Below are 14,505 nucleotides of genomic sequence, written 5' to 3'. Positions count from 1 at the left end.
ATCCCACTATCGAAGCATATGAAATTCTACTCATATGCTCTCTCTTGAGGATTTGTCGGCCAATCACCCTTTGAGAGAGAAATTCTTTGGCCTATCGGAGGATAGCATTTCTTGAAATTCTCCATGCTAAACATTTTTAGCACAGTATCAATGTATGTCGACTGAGATAATCCAAATAATCTTTTAGATCTATCTCTATAGATCTTCATCCCAAAGATGAAGGATGCTTCTCCCAAGTCCTTCATGGAGAACAAAGATGACAACTAAACTTTTATTCCTTGTAATGCAGGGATGTCATTTCCTATTAAGAGAATATCATTCACATACAAAATAAGAAATACTATTATCAAGTTATTAACCCACTTGTATATGTAGGGTTCTTCTCCATTCTTAATGAAGCCATATGTGCTGATCACTTTATTAAAATGCATGTTCCAACTCTGAGATGCCTGCTTAAGTCCATAAATAGACCTCTAAAACTTGCACACCTTTGACTCATCTGTGGATATGAAACCTTTAGATTGTATCATATACACCTCTTCTTCCAGCTCTCCATTTAGGAAGACTGTTTTCACAACCATTTGCCAGATTTCATAGTCCAGATGTGCTGCTATCGTAAGCATGATCCGAATAGACTTGAGCATTGCCACAGGAGAAAATATCTCGTCATAATCAATACCATAATACTGACAGTAATCTTTGACAACCAGACAGACTTTATAGGTCTCCACCTTCCTGTTTGTGCTCCTCTTCCTTTTGAAGACCCACTTACACTCTATGGATTTTGCCCCTTCAGATGGGTCAACTAATATCCATACATTGTTGATTTTCATGGATTCCATTTAAGATTTCATGGCTTCCAACCACTTATCAGAGTCAGATCTCTACATCGCACCCATATAGGTGATCGAATCCTCATTGTTCTCATTGAGTTCAACTGGATCACCATCCCAGACTAAGAAATCATAGTATCTATCTAGTTGATACGATACTCTACTAGATCTCCTTAAAGATGTTTCTACAACAGATTTTAGATTTGATCTAATCAAGTCCAACTCAATAGGTTTACTAGATTGTGTCGGTTCTTCTACCGATCGAACTTCATCAAGTTTAATCTTTGAGGCATTAGTTCCTTCTCCAAGAAACTTCTTTTTTAGAAAGACTGCCCTATTGCTGACAAACATCTTCTGTTCGTCAGCAAGGTAGAAGTAATACCCCTTGGTCCCTTTTTAGTACCCTACAAATAGACACTTATCAGACCTAGGTCCAAGCTTGTTAGTTTTCAGACGTTTGACAAAAGTTGGACATTTTCAAATCCTAAGGTGAGAGAGCATTGGCTTACGTTTTATCCATATCTCATGTGGCGTTTTACTTATAGACTTACTCAAAACTTTATTTAAAATATAACAAGCCAATTTGAGTGATATCCTCAAAAAGAAGATTGGCAGACTTGCAAAGCCCATCATGGATCGAACTACATCTTACAAGGTTCGATTCTTCCTTTTCGATACACCATTATGCTGTAGTATTCCAAAAGAAGTCCATTATGAGAGAATCTCATTCTCTTCTAAGTATGTCAGAAACTCACTGGAGAGATATTCTCCTTCTCGATCAGACCGAAGAGTTTTAATACTCTTTTCAGTTTATTTTTTTACTTCATTATGAAATCATTTGAATATTTCAAACGATTCTAACTTATGCGTCATTAAGTAGACATGTCTATACCTCGATAGATCATTTGTAAAAATAATGAAATAATAATATCCACCTCTGGTACCGGTGTTCATCAATCCACATACATTAGTATGTATGAGACTTAGAACTTCACTAGCTCACTCACCTTTTCCACTAAAAGGTGACTTGGTCATTTTCCCAAGAAGACATGACTCATAAGTTGAAAGTGATTCACAATCATTGACTTCGAGGATTCCCTCTTGTATCAACCTATTTATTTTATTCTTGTTAACATGACCTAACCTATAGTGCCAAAAATAAATATCGAAGACATCACTAATTCTAGGGCATTTGTTGGATGTGTACATTACACTAACAGAATGTGATAATATGTAAATACTATTGTTCAGTTGTCCATTCATCATATTAACACCATTCATAATGATATTAAAATTAATTTTTTTATTAAAATTTCATAACCATTCATGGTCAAGAGGCGTATAGAAATAATGTTCAATAAAAAAGAAAGACAAAAGTGACATTCACTAAGAATAATTATATTCGACTTGAATACAAGCTTAATAATTCTTAATGCTAGAACTAGAACTGGTCTTCCATCTCCAACATTGAGAAATTTTTTATTTTTTTCAAATCTCCTACTGACCTGCAGATCCTGTGATGAATTGCAAATATTAAAAGGGCTTCTGGTATCTAATACCCAAGTAGTAGAATCATAAATTGAGAAATTACAAGGTGTTATCATATAATTACCTTATGCAACAATAACTTGCTTCTTTCTCAGCCTGTTTGGATCCAAGGAGGTAATATACTAAGGATAATTTTTCTTTCAGTGCCCCTTCTTCTTGCAATAGAAGCATTCCATCTGACTCTGATCGGACTTGAATTTCTTGGTCTGACTGGGTTTGGGTGCCCCAGCACTTTGCATCCTTTTCTTATTCTTCTTATTCTTCTTCTCTTTCTTAAAGGGTTGACGTCCAAAAGAAGATCCTCCCACTATATTCACTGACTCCTTTTGGAGTTGGTGATCTTTTTCAAAGTTCTGCAGCAATCTCAGCAAACTATGGTAATTGATCACAGGCTTTGTCATTCGAAAATGAGTAAGAAAAGGGAGGTAGGACTTTGGCAGAGAGTTCAGAATGGCATCTTTTTCCAACTGCTCATGCAGGAAAAAACCAAGCTTGCTTAAATGCTCAATCATTTCGATCATGTACAATACATGATCGGTGACTAATGCTCCTTCCCTCATTCGAGCGTTGAAGATGACATAACTAATCTTGTACCTCTTAACGTTGTCGGATATGTCAAAAGACTCATTCAATATTTTAACATATCCTGTGGTTGAGCATTCTCGAAACGATGGCTGAACTCATCATTTATTGCCGCCAGCATAATGCAACGAATCATAGTTTGGTCGTTGAGCCACTTCTGATAAGTTTTTCTGACCGTGCTATGTGCATTCGAAGCTGGCTCTTTGGGTGTCGGATCTGTCAATACATATAAGATCCGTTCGTACTTTAAGACTATCTTGAGCTTTCGATACCAGCTATCAAAATTTGGTTCTATCAATTTATCACTATCTAATAGTGATCGGAGCGACAAGGTGGTGGCCATAATTGCAAAAAAAAAATCAAAACCTAATTAATATATGAATTGATTAAGTCTAAAGACATGATTTTTAGTCTAAAGATTCTCTCACTATTTTATTCGAATTGATAGCTTCTACCTTCAATTTGAAGAATTGCACTAATTCTTTAGTGGGTACCAGAATCCACATGGACTACACATGGGCCCGAGTGTGGCTCGGCCAACCCTTGTACACCCATGGGTAGGTTCTTAACCAATTATTTCATCAAATAATTTCTAGCATTCAATTTTACCCCAGACACCTCTTTAGCAGGCGTATGGCGTCTCCACTGAAAGTTCTGATTAGGTCCAACCATTAACATGCCAGAATTTAGTACATTTGACAAACGAATAATTAGGCCCGAGTGTGGCTCGACCAACCTGACCGTCATCAGAAAGACAACTAAATCTACATATTATGAATGATAATTTCGATATCCAGATGAGCACCAGGCGTGTGGTGCCTTCAATGATCATCGAAACTGTTGGGCTCATTATCATCCAACTTAATGGGAGGCTATGATCTAGTTATCACCATAATTATTTCATTTTAGGAATCTAATAATTTTAGAGGATTTAATTGATTGAATTAAGAGATGAGAAAAAACTTGACCTGTTAATCTTAATCCTCCCACTGACTTCACCAAGTCAGATTAAAAAGGATCAGGCATAAGCTGGTCCAACCAACTAGTCCCACTGACTTCACCAAGTCATAAAGAGGACTCAAGACAAGTTGAACTAGGGATAACTAAATTAGTCATACTGATTTCTTAGTTAGCATGGGTCAACCCCAATCATTGAGTGATCTAATCAAAATATGATTCACCATGTTGGCCAAATAAGTGAGATCGATGGAAAAGATATATTACTAAATCGATATAGATTCAATCTATGCGAATAGCTCTCAATTAATGACCACCGATCAAAGCTGCTATACTTACCTTAGACACCAACTGGTTAGTCATTTTCAATTTGATCAACTTATAGATTTGGATTTGACCACAGAGCCACGATCAAAGCCCATATTGGTCTAATCAAAGATATGGACTTGACCAACTACAACTATTGAAATTGATCAAGAGAAGAAATTAACCCAATCAGAATTAACTTTTAATTAGATTTGATCAATTACTAACATGGTCCATTATCAATAATTTCTAACCCGAGGTCTAACCCAGTTAAATGGATTTGACTCGAGCTAACCCATTAACCCATGAATTATGAAATTAATGCCTTAGATCTCTGATTCTCAAATTTAGATCGTTTAATTCTCAATTAAGTTTTGGGCTAACATGGGTTCGAATTTGATGTTTGAAAATAATTTTTAATTTTATAAAATATTTTCACAATCAATCATCTAATATTCAAAATACTAATTTTAGATCAAATATACATTATTTTAGATCTAAAATAAAATTTTAAAAAAATTTTTATTGTTCATCATCATGAAAAAGATCACGTAGCATCTCTACACACCATGGGAGATCCCATCGAATGGGCAAATAGAGTTGTGATACCCTGATTTCTCCTATGATCGGATGACTATGAGGATCTATCCAATCAGATTACTATATTATTTAGATACTAAATTAATTATTTAGATCTAATCTAAATAATTAAAATTAGATTATATAAAGATCAGCACAAATTAGGATAATCTTTGCACTGTAAGGGGTAAACCTTACAGCAAGACAATCTTATATCAGTTTGTGCGATCAGATCTACAATTAATTTTAGATCTAAATATCATATATCAGATCTAATCTAAATTAAATTATAGATCTAGATGTATATAATATCAGATTATATGCAAGAATAAATTCATGTTACAAGCAACCTGGCTTTGATACCACTGAAGGATCGCGCAGGGGTTTCATCCATGCATTTTAAAATTTTTAATGAAAGAATATTAGATTAAATTATTTAATCTATAAATATATACATAAGATCTGATCTTAAAATTCTTATAAATAGATTTATAATATAAATTTATATATATAAAAATCTAAATCTAATATTACAAGTATTTGAACAAGAACAGTAATTAGTGATAGATCTAATCCACCACTTCTAGGATTCCAAACCCAATACCTGAGCATGGGTAGTCAATCTCCATAATTGAGAATGTAGATCTAGAAGTCTTCTCTGGTCGCTTGCAGCCACACAAGTGTCTGACCTCTATGGATGGTCCACACGAAGTCCTCAGACCGATTAGCCCTCCGCAGGAGTGCTAGCTCGTACAATCGACTTCTGATGGTAGATCTGATTTGATCTCTTCCTTCGATCACGTCGGATCTTTTCAATGTTGAAGATAGATCAGAGATAATATTGGATGGTGGAGAAAAATCTGATGAAGACTCTCTTCTCTTTGATTTTTCTCTCATCCAAAATCCTAGAACAGTTCTAGGTCGCTCACCCGAGAGGAGATCGATCTCCTCTTTTGTTCATGCCAAGAAAAAAGGAAATCCACCCAAACTTCATACCCCAAATAAGTATTTTTGACCCTCTTTCTCTCTAGTATCTCATGGTGAAAAGCGCTCTTAGTTTGGTGCACAATGTTGTGGCCTTTTTATGGTTGTCGCACAAACCAGATAAGACAGATAAGGGCTGAAATTTATCATAATTCAAATCATTTTAAATTTTAATTTGACTCCAACTTTTTCTCACCCATATCTGACTTAAAAAGAGACTTACCAAAGAAAATTAGATGTGAAAAACTATCAAGAAGACTTCTTTTTCTCACACACAATGAGCCCCTTCAAAAATAGCCAATGTGTGGAAGAATATGGATAAGATTTTAAGTTAAAATTCAAACCATTTTGAATTCAAATCAAAATCAACCAATTTCTATTTTTAATGGATGATAAAAGAAGAATAATTTTTTAGTTTTCTCATGTACAAACTAATTTTATACGGTGAGAAAAAGTGTGAGACAATTTGGGTGGCGTAAGGGAGAGAGTCCCACTCATTTGGGACTCTAGGGTTTAACCAATTGAATTTCTTTCAAATCTAATCCAATTAGATCTAAATAAAATATGATAAATTTAATCTAATTAGGCTTTTATAATTTTAATTAAATTTGATCAAATCAATAAATTAATTGAGCCATAGATCCAATCAAATCAGGATCATTTCTCTTCCTTACTGATTAGGTCATCTCATAACCTAATCAGACTTGACCTGATTGAATCCAATTCAATCAAATTTGATCTAGACTTTAATGCTCAATCAAATTGAGCTAATTAATGATCTAATTACTAATTAATCCTTTATTAATGATAGAGTTTAGGTCTAATGAGACTCTTCAGATTAGCCATGTGATCGGAGAGGAACTTCTAATGTGTGTGACCCCATAAGTCTGAACCTAAGTCGGTAGCACAGGAACTTATTCCTCTTCCAATTGGAATAACTATCTAGCAATGATACTCGATATCTGGATAGGCTGAAGGTATGCAAAGCAACACTCAAGAACCTATTTGGATATAGTTACCATATAATCATCCCTTTGACCCTTGATGCTAGGATGAGTTTAAACTGTCAACTCTTAATAGTACATCCATTATGTGTCTCAACCTAATAAATCCTGTGCCTCCTCATAAAGATTGTCTTGGTCAAGGTCTTACTAAATTGAAATATAAAGTATTCTCTCCAATCTTTTGGAGTGGTCAATTCTATTTTGACTCACGCATCGATGTCATAAGTATTTGACTATGTCCAGAAACCTTCTGATCCTAAATTAAAAATTTGAGTAGTCCGACACTAAAGCACAATGAGTTACTTGCAAGTCACCGTAGTGATCTCTGATCAGAGAGACACTTATACCCATATTCTTTTGGAGTGACTCTTGACAGTAGAGTGCTTCAGAGTTTGTCATGTTCAGTGAAATATACTCCTACATTTCATCTGTATACCAAACCAGTACTCTACGCTCCTTGGTTAAGAGGACGATCAATGATATATGGCACAAAATGACCTACACTTGATATGTCTATCATCTTAGTAATAGCATATCATTTGGTCGCAAACTCATTTAAGGGCTAAACAATAAATCTGTTGGGAATAGTGTCCCAAAACCAATCGTCAGTCTGTTGACAGTTGTGCTCATTTTTGTATATGTACATGAATTATGAATTAATAAAAATTATTTTGATATTTTTCATCACAAAATATTTCATCTTCTAATGAACTCCTATGTTGTGGTGAAGTCCTTAGGACTATTTAGACTCGACAAAGAAGGATTTGTCATTTAGTCCTTAAATCTGTTCGCGACCAAATGATACGTTGTTACCAAGGATGACAACGTTTATCAAGCATAGGTCATTATGTGCCATATAGGTTGGTTGTCCTCTTAACCAATGAGTGTGGAGACACTGGTATGGCATATAGGTGAGATGTAAGGGTACATCTGTACTGAACATGATCGACTCCGGAGCTATTTCTGCTGTCAAGATTTGCTCTGATGGAATATGGGTATAAATATCTCTCCGATCTGAGACCGCCACGGTGACTTGCAAGCAACTCACTGCACTTAGGTACTGGACTACCTGAATTTCTAATTCAGTGATAGAAGGCTGCTGGGTGTAGTCAAGTACTTGACTTGTAGGTGCGTGTGTCAAGATGGGATTGACCACTCCAGTTTAGAAGCTGTGTACAGTCGTATTTCAATTTAGCAAAACCTTGGTCAAAGTAGTCCTTGTGAGGAGTCATAGGACTGTTTGAGTTGAGCACGATTCAGATGATCTGATCAGGGTTGACAGTTTAACCCTGAGTCATCCTAAACACAGGGGTCAAAAGAATGAATTATACAGTAACCATATTCATGTAGATTCTGAGTGTTGTGATTGTGACTCTTCGACCTATCTGGATGTCGAGTACCATTACTAAATGGTCACTTCGATTAGTACAGGAATTGATTCCTGTGCTACCAGCTTAGGTTCGAACCTGCGGGGTCACACACATTAGAGGTTCCTATCTGATCTGATGGCTGATGTAGAATCCTACATTTTTGAGACTCAGTGATGAGAATCAAGATTCTCTGATCACGAGTTCCACACATTATGGGTACCGGGGTCAAGAGTCCCACTGGTTGGGACTTTTCGATCAGAGTTACATATCAATGAATTCTGATGCCCAATTGTCCATCGGATTTGGACTCAGTATTTATGAGAGGTTTAATTAATGATTTGATCACTAATTAACTCAATTTGATTGAGTAATTATTTTTGGATCAAGTCCAATTGAATTGGATTCAGTTAGGTTTGACCTGATTAGGTTAAGAGTTGACCTAATCGTCGAGATGGTTTGGTCCCTGATTTGATCAGAGGTTGGGCTTAGTCAATTCCTGATTTGATTAGGATTTTATTGAGCCTAATTAAGTTGGATTTAAATTAGTCTAATTAGACCTAAATTATTTGGTTCAATTAGGTTGGTTTAAATAATTAAACCACCTTGACCCAATCTCCATGCGCCACCTCACTTCCATTGCACCCATTTGAATTCATGAGAAGGAACTTCTCTTGAATTATTTCCTCATGCCAAGCCCTCTCCATGCCCCACTTTAATGTGCCATATGAATGGATAAGGATGATTGGTTGGCCATTCAAATTCAAAATAAAGTTTGAATTTGAATGGGCAATCAATCTTTGCACCTTATCCCTTTTTTTACGTCCCATTTATTACATGAGAAAAGGTTTCTCATGATATCACTCTATGCACAATTTAAGCCATGCCTCACGCCTTTAGTGGATAAGGGATGAGTTGGTGTCCATTTGAATTCAAAATTTGATTTGAATTCAAATGTGCAATTACTCATCTTTATCCTTTCTTTTGGATAAGACGTTTGACGTGGTTATAAAAGGAGGAGAAGAGTGGGGCGTGCAAGAAGAAGATTTTTGGAGAAAAATTTTGGGGCGTGAGAAGTCTTGTGCATGAGAAGAAAGTCCATATCCTTCCAAGAGAAAAAGAAAGAAAAGTGGGTGCAAGGTTTCCAGTGAGTTCCCTAGAGTTTTAGCCTGGGGTTCGGGAAGTGAGAAAGTGAGCTACGAGTATTGTGAGCCCACAAAATCTTAGAAAGATCTTCAACATTCTCTCAAGTACATCTGTTGATGATCTGGAGCATCCAAAGAATCGATAGACATTGATCGAAGGAGTTCGATCAGCATCGGCCGTCAAAAGGGCTCTATAACGAGCTAGCACTCGTGAGGAGTCGATCAGACTGGAAGCTTCGTGTGGATGATCCGTAGAGGCCAGACATACTGTGTGGCTGTGTTGCGATGATCAGACTCTCTTGACGGTGATCAGATTGCGGCAATCTACTACCCACACAAAGGTATTGTGTTCTGAACACATTATAGTAAAGTGTTTACTGTTTGAATTTAAAATTCAAATTTAAATGCATGCATGCTATATATCATATTTAGATCCTAGTGTAGGATAAATTTATATTAATTAATTAGATTAATTAATATTTTTCTACTATAAAATCATAATTTTGAAAAATTTTAAAATTACCATTTTACCTCTACACTGAATTTCCCCATAAAATCTTTCTTTATCGATTTAAAATAGTCCCAAAGACTTTCATCATAATACAGACGTTCGATATAGAAAATATACAAGCTTATGATGAAAATTATCAAATAAATATTTTATTAATTAATTCATATATAATTATATCAAATAGCACAACCGTCAACAGACTGATGATTGGCTTTAGGACATATTTTTCAATAATTTTTGGTTCACATGCTTGTCATTTTAAATTCAGATTTTTATGCATATAAATTTATTTTATATATCTATTTATAGAAGTTTTAAGATTAGATTTTATACATATATTTGTAGATTAAATAGTTTAATCTAATATTTTTTCATTAAAAAATTTTTGAAATGCATGCATGACACCCCTGCGCATCCCAACAGTGGTATCAAGACCATGATTTGATGTGACATGATATTATATGCATATAGATCTATAATTTAATTTAGATTAGATTTGATATATGATATTTAAATCTAAAATTAGTTATAGATCTGATCGTACAAACTGATATAAGATTGTCTTGCTATAAGGTTTATCCCTTACAGTGCAAAGGTTGTCCTAGTTTATACTGATTTTTATAAAATCTGATTTTAATTTGAAGTATGTGAAATTTATTTATGATGATTATTATCTAATTTTGATATGATCAAAATATAATAATCAGATCTAAAATAATTTAAATTAGATCTAAATTATTTAGATTAGATGATCTGAATAGCGAAGTAATTAGATTGAGTTTGTCACCAGGCCGTCTAGTTATAGGAGGTAACAGAGATTAGATCTTTATTTTTTTTATTCAATTGGATCTTCTTATGATGTGTAGGGGTGCCATCGTGATTATATCCCATGAAGATGAATGTGAAAAAAAAATTTTACTTTTCTCAAAATCCTAAGATTGTGTATATGATACATTGTATGAAAAGTAGTTGCTTCTAATCTTTACAAATAAAATCTAGAATCATGAACATATCTAAAATTATTCTAAAATAATTTATGATTAATTTTATTACTATTTATGTAGAGTTATTTTGAGCTAAAATTAATATAATTATTGTAGTTCACCTATTGAGTCGACTCAATATTATTTGGATTGACTCAAGATTCTGGTTCCTCAGTTCAATTTCTATTGAGCTTACTCATTATTACAAGCTAAAAATTATGATTAATAGTTCATCATCAATGAGTCAACTAAGTCTCAAAACTTAGTCGATCCATTATGATGAGTCGGCTCAATCCAAGGATAAGCCGATTCAAGTTTCAGATCTAAATGATTGTGCATAAAATTAATTATAAAAATATTTTATAAAATTTAAAATTATTTTCAAATATTGAATTGCTACCTACAGTCTCAAACTTAATTGAGAATTAAGTTGAACCTATTAGATCTAGAATTATGAATTAAAGATTTAATGTCATTCTTATAAAACATGGGTGATGGGTTTATGGGTTAGCTTGATCAGGTCCTCTTAATTAAATTAGACCTAGGGTTAGAATCAAAAATCAAATAGACTAAGAAGAGAAATTAAATTAAATCAAGATTTTGTTAGAGCCAATACAATAGTTATAGTTGGTCGAGTCTATATCTTTGATTAGACTCAAATGGACTTTGATCTTGAGCTCAGCGATCGAACCCAAATCCATAAGTAGATCCAATTGAAACTGATTAACCAGTTAGTGTCTAAGGTAAGTTTGATAGTTTTGACTGTTAGTTATTAATTGGGAGCTACTTGCATAGATTGAGTCTATGATGAGTTAATGGCATATCCCTCCCACCGATCTCACTTACCTGGCTAACATGGTGAATCAAATTTTGATCAGATTGCTTAATGATTAGGGTTGACCCATGCTTACTAAGAAATCAGTTTGACTAATTTAGGTGTTCCTAGTTTGACTTGTCTTTATCCTCGACATGACTTGATGAAGTCAGTGGGAGGATTGATGACTTGTCAGTAGGACCGATTTATTTTTAGTCCACTCTAATGTGATTGATGAAGTCAGTGGGAGGATTAAGATTAGCTAGTCTGTGCATTTAATTCTATTAAATTTTGATAACTAAAATTTTTAAATTATTAGGTTCATAAAATGAGCTAGTTATGATGATAACTAGATCATAGCCTTCCATTAAAGTGAATGATAATGGGTCTATTATTTTTGATTGACATTACAGGTGCCATCTGTCTGGTGTTTCTCTGAATGATGAAATTATTATTCATCATATGATGACTCTATTATACTATCTGATGAATGGTTGGATTGATCGAACCATACTTGGACCTGATTATTCATTAGTTAGAATCACTTAGTAGGTTCATATTAATGGTTGGACTTAACCAGGACTTTCAGTGGAGGCCCATCGCCTACTGAAATGAAACTTGGGGTAAAATTAATTACTAAAAATTATTTAGAGAAATAATTGGTTGAGAATCTATCCATAGATGTATATGGATTGATCAAGCCATACTCGGGTCTGTATGCAATCTGTGTGGATTCTAATACCCACTAAGGAATTAAGATAATTCTTCAAATTAGAGGTAGAGGCTATCAATTCATATAAAATAGTGAAAGAATCTTGAGACTAAAGACCATATCTTTAGGCTTGATTAATTCATATACTAATTAGGTCTGTATTTTTTTTACTTTTTAGAAATAGCTAGTAATTTATCACTCCACTCACTGTTTGATAGTAATGAGCTTATTGGATCCAACTTTGATAGCTGGTATCAGAAGTTGAATATTGATCTTGAGCCCAATCTAGCTAAAAAGTTTAGGGCTGAATTGAGTCAAGCAGACTATGACCCATATAGGCTAAAGAGAAATGAGCAATTAGTTGCTGATCAAAGTGCTTATATGATAACACTTTGTAATTTTTCTATATGTGAAACTACTACCTGGATATTGGATACCGAAAGTTCAGTTCACATATGCAATTCATTGCAAGGACTTCAAGTTAGTAAAAATTTTGAGAATGACGAGAGATTCTTAAATGTGGGAGATGGAAGTCAAGTTTCAATCCGGGCTTTAGGAGTTGTCAAGCTTGTTTTTAAGTCTAATAGTGTCATTTTAAGTGATTGTTACTATTATCCATCTTTTTTGATGAATATAATCTCTATTGATCTTTTGGCCAAAGATGGTTATAATTTATCAATAAAGAATGATTATTGTGATATCATTATGAATAATGTTACAATAATATGAGGACAATTAAGAAATGACATCTATGTATTGTCACAACCTATGAGTATAATGTACACTCCAAATAAACATCCAAAGTTAGATAATATCATAGATGCCTATCTTTGGCATTGTAGGCTCGGTCATATTGACAAAAGTAAGATAAATAGGATAGCACAAGAGGGTATCCTTAATATCAATGATTATGAATCATTATCGATCTGTGAGTTTTGTCTTCTTGAAAAGATGACTAAGTCATCTTTTACTGAAAAAGATGAATGAGCTAGTGAAGTTCTAGGTCTAATACATAGTGATGTTTGTGGACCTATAAATATTAGTGCCAGAGGAGGGTATAACCATTTCATTACATTCACAGATGATCTATCTAGATATGGGTATGTCTACTTGATGAAATACAAGTCCAAAACGTTTGAAATATTGAAATGATTTCATAATGAAGTAGAGAAACAAACTGAAAAAAATATTAAGACTTTTCGATCTGATCGAGGGGGTGAATATCTTTCTAGTAAATTTCTGACATATCTTGGAGAGATTAGGATTCTCTCATAATGGACTCCTCTAGGGACACCATAGCATAATGGTGTCTCAGAAAGAAGGAATCGGACCTTGTTGGACATGGTTCGGTCCATGATGGGGTTTGCAAGTCTGCGATCTCTTTTTGGAGATATGCACTTAAGACAGTCTATTTTATTTTCAATAATATTTTGAGTAAGTCAGTTAGTAAAACATCATATGAGATATGGTCAAGACGTAGGCCGAACCTCACTTACCTTAAGGTCTAGGAGTGTCTGGTTTATGTTAAATGATTACAAACTGACAAGCTCGGACCTAGGTCTGATAAGTGTAATTTTATAGGGTATCCCAAAGAAATGAGAGGATATTACTTTTATCTCTCTACTAAATAAAAGATATTTATCAGCAATAAAGTATATTTTTTGAAAAAGAAGTTCCTTAGTGAAGAAATAAGTGCCTCTAAAGTCGAGCTTGACGATGTTCGATAGGTAGAAGAACTGACACCAATGACTGAATCTGAATTGAATTTGATAAGATCAAATCTGAAGTCCAATATATAAACATCGTTAAGATGATCTGGTAGAGTATCATATCAGCCAGATAGATACCTAGATTTTTTGATCCGAGATGCAGATCTTGTTGAGCTTGATGCGAACAATGAGGATCCAGTCACCTATATGGATGCAATACAGAGGTCTGACTCTGAGAAATAGCTTAAAGTCATGAAATTTGAAATAGAGTCTATGAAGATCAACAATGTGTGGACATTGGTTGATCCATCTGAAGGGGTAAAATCCATAGGGTGTAAATGGATCTTCAAAAGAAAAAAGGATGCAGACGAAAAGGTTGAGACCTATAAAGCCCATCTGGTTGCCAAGGGGTATCATCAACGTTATGGTGTTGACTATGACGAGATGTTCTCTCCTGTGGTAATGCTCAAG

Source organism: Elaeis guineensis, chromosome 6 (assembly GCF_000442705.2).
Source record: "Elaeis guineensis isolate ETL-2024a chromosome 6, EG11, whole genome shotgun sequence".
NCBI classification, from domain to species: Eukaryota; Viridiplantae; Streptophyta; class Magnoliopsida; order Arecales; family Arecaceae; genus Elaeis; species Elaeis guineensis.
This window is presented reverse-complemented; position numbering follows the sequence as displayed.